The sequence below is a fragment of the Stegastes partitus genome, unplaced genomic scaffold (genome assembly GCF_000690725.1).
Source record: "Stegastes partitus isolate 25-593 unplaced genomic scaffold, Stegastes_partitus-1.0.2 Scaffold1000, whole genome shotgun sequence".
In the NCBI taxonomy this organism is placed as follows: domain Eukaryota; kingdom Metazoa; phylum Chordata; class Actinopteri; family Pomacentridae; genus Stegastes; species Stegastes partitus.
Window position 1 is genome coordinate 185,009 of NW_007578731.1, and position 3,555 is coordinate 188,563.

A 3,555-nucleotide genomic window follows, 5' to 3' on the forward strand; every position below is an offset into this window, starting at 1 on the left:
CTCCTGTAAGAGCCCTCTAACTTACTGAAGACATTTCAGATTCCCTTCTTTCAGACCTGAACTCTCATTCAGATGTTGGACTTTAAAACTAAAGGTCTTGCTTAAGGATTGAACTCACAATCTTAAATCTCCAAACCGTCCCTTCAGCCCCCTGAGCCACCGACACAACACTTCTTAGAGCCAAGAAATCTTCACTTTGGATGCTGGATTTCAAAATCAGAGTTTCATAAGGACAAACTGTCATCCTCTTTAGAGTCACTGAGCTCTTAGTGACATTAGAGCTGAAGTGAAGTTTGACATCTAGAAGACACAGAAGCAATAAGAAATGGAAACTGAGTGGTGATAACGGCAGAGCAACACTTGACTGTTTTACACTTTAAACATCGTATAATCTAATTTATAGCAACACTGCTGCTCAAAAAACAACAGCAGACATAAATTCCTGAATGCAAGCTGCACCTAAGTAAAAAAATGCGGTTTGAGAATTTTGGAGTTCATGTTTTCACGCTATTTGTGTTCTTAATTGGAATAATGTGTATTTAGTCGATCACTTACGACTATAAACGTTGCACTTGTTGTCATTTAAATTAAATCTCGGGCACAAAACATTCAAATTCAAAATGTTATTTAAAATGATTACATTAGATTAAGGCTTTAAGACATCGTAAGCTGATTTCCTGTGATCTTTAATTTCTGGACTGAGACATTGTGCTTTAATTGTGCTGGAATTGCTCTCTGGAGCCAGAATAACATCATATATTGGATTAACTGTGATACATGTGACCTGTTTGACTTGATGGTCAAACTAGTTTGCTAACAAAGTTAAATCTGTTGTTTTAAGCTGCAGGTATGAAACGTGTTTTTCATCACGGGTGTCCAATCCTGGTCCTGGAGGGCCGCAATCCTGCATGTTTTAGATGCTTCCTTCTTCCAACACACCTGACTCACATGATCAAGATCATTATCAGGCTTCTGCAGAGCTTGATGATGAGCTGATCATTTGAATCAGGTGTGTAGGAAGAGGGACACATCTAAAACATGCAGGACTGCGGCCCTCCAGGACCAGGATTGGACACCCTGGCCGGGTTTAGTCCAAACACACGGAACATGCAACAGGTTTCCAAACACTGTGTGGTACATCCAAAACATGTGACCACATTCGATATTGCTTTGGTCATTGTGAGTAATTGTTTAACATCACTTTATATTATTATTATAATATTTGCACGCTTAGCAAGAGTAGTCCTGTATAAATAATAATAATGTGGAGGGGCGGAACCTTTGACGCTACCTGGTTGCAGCTCCCCGGTTGCGTAGTGCGGAGCAACTTCCTGTTACCGCTCATGCGCATTTGAGAGAGCCGCGGTTGTTCCTACTCTCACGCCCTACATGTGTTTTGCAAATTAGTACTCGGTTAAAAACAACTGTGAATGAAAGCGTTAAGCTTCGTGTGATGTGTAGCTCAGTCACTATGTTGTGGTGAGTTGTGTAACTTTTAATGTCAGTGTGATTAGAGACTGTTCAGCCGGAGCTCACAGCGGCGGTAAAGCCGAGCCGCACCGCCGCGGTAGTGAACGCTATGTTCGCGGTTGTGAACGCTATGTTCGCGGTAGTTTCGCGCTATGTTCGCGGTAGTGAACGCTATGTTCGCGGTAGTAAACGCGCGTGTAGAATGTGTGTATTAGGGCAGAAATGAATGTATTCTACAGATAATTCATATGCAAATGGTTTCCTATTGATTTTGTATGACTCGATGAATGTTTTATCATCACTGAATGCTGCATTGGTTCAGAGTGTTTATCAGTTAATACCAGATGTTCATTGTCATTTGTTGTTCTGAGAAAAATGTGAAATGAGCTCATAGCACTAAGGCAAATATATGCAAAGTCCAGTTCTAAATGAGCTAAACATGCTCAGTAAGTAAAAGCACAGTAAGAGTAAAGAGTAACTGGGCTTTTGCATTATTTATGTAGAAGTCTGCAGCACTTTAAAGCTGCAGTCAGTGATGTTTTGTGAAGTGTAACAAGCAGAAATGATAAAACATGAGTGAATACAGGATTGTATTTTATTTGGACTTAGTAGTTGTAATGCACATTAAGAGCATTGAAATGTAAATGAGTTGTAGATGGAATAAACATACACACTCTGGAGGAATTTGAGAGTGCCGCTGTCGTTCCTACTCTACATGTATTTTGCAGTCTGTCTTTTCAGAAATTCTCTTTGTTGACGTGCTCACCGTCCCAGCCGGTGCCCGCAACAATTGTGTTGTTGTATTTTTGGAGTTTGATAAAATAGTATTTTTTTAGGAGCTAAACTTGGATCAATAACTTGACCTTTCCTCTCATTTCCAGGACCAGTTTGAGTTTGCGCTGACCGCAGTGGCCGAGGAGGTGAACGCCATCCTCAAAGCTCTGCCCCAGTGAAACCAGTCCAGCCTCCAGTTCGACCCCCTCGCCCCTCCACTCACCTTGTTCCTCTCCGATGATGATGATGATGAGTGTCGTGCTTCTTTCTGCACATCAGCTGATGCCTTGGAAACCTAACGGTGATGTCACATAACATTAAGGTCAGGAAGGATTCGCGCAGGCAGGAGTCTGATTTTTAAATATTTGCGGCACCAGTCGTGTGTTCAGGGTTTGACTTTCAGGTGTACATTTGATTAGAACCTATAGTGACTGCAACTATTTAAACACCAGATTTACCTTCTGCCTGCAAAAAAATCCAACCTCAAGCTCTCGTAGCTTCAATTTAAGCCAGACTGAAACTGAATTTTTTTCCTCGTCTGTGTGGTTGTTGGAATCGTGCTGCTGTCAGGTTGTTTCAGACCAAGTAAGGAAGCTAAATTTAAAAACAGATCTATTTTAAATACATACTAAAGCATCAGAAGTGTGTAAACTGTAATGATGTGTGATGGAGAACATATTTCCACATCCTGCTGCATCCTCCTCACCCGACTTACAAAAAAAAAAAGAAAATACACCCCTCTTTGTGCCATGCAGATCATTTTATGTCTCTGGATATATTGTTGTTGACCTCATGCAAGACAAAAGAAATTAAAAAAAAAAAAGCTATTCTATGAAAAAATAAAAGCTATTTTGTATGTGTGACACCTTAAATAAATTTTTTTGTGTTTTAGTGCTGCAACAACTTCATGTGAGCTGTGACTTTCTGTACTCTAAATATCCTGATTGTAGTTAAACTACTAAAAAGAAATTTTTCTACGTTTTAAGATCTTTCAATAACAGGATTAGAGTGAGAAAAAAATGCTCCGGTCCCTGCCTCGTGTCTCAGTGGACTTACCCCAGGAACGTCAACCTGACCTTCAGCTGGTGCTCCAGGAATTAGCCTGGTCCAGACAGATTAAAGTATTGATCACCTGCAAGTACATAGTGTTAGTCAAACCGTGAATTTGACTACTTTATTAAATTTGCCAGTCAGGTAAACACAGACAAGAGAATAGACTTGCTTTCTTTCTTTATTCATTTGCACAAGTAAAAATGAACATGACCGAATGAACAGAAGTGAAGGAATGAGTCCAGTTTGACTTCATGGAGC

General features: G+C 40.3%; 1 pseudogene; it reads left to right on the plus strand.

The window, feature by feature from the left end:
- Positions 1-178, plus strand: part of LOC103366975 (receptor-type tyrosine-protein phosphatase-like N) — a 30,825-nt pseudogene extending 30,647 nt beyond the window's left edge.
- The last annotated feature ends 3,377 nt before the right edge of the window (positions 179-3,555 follow it).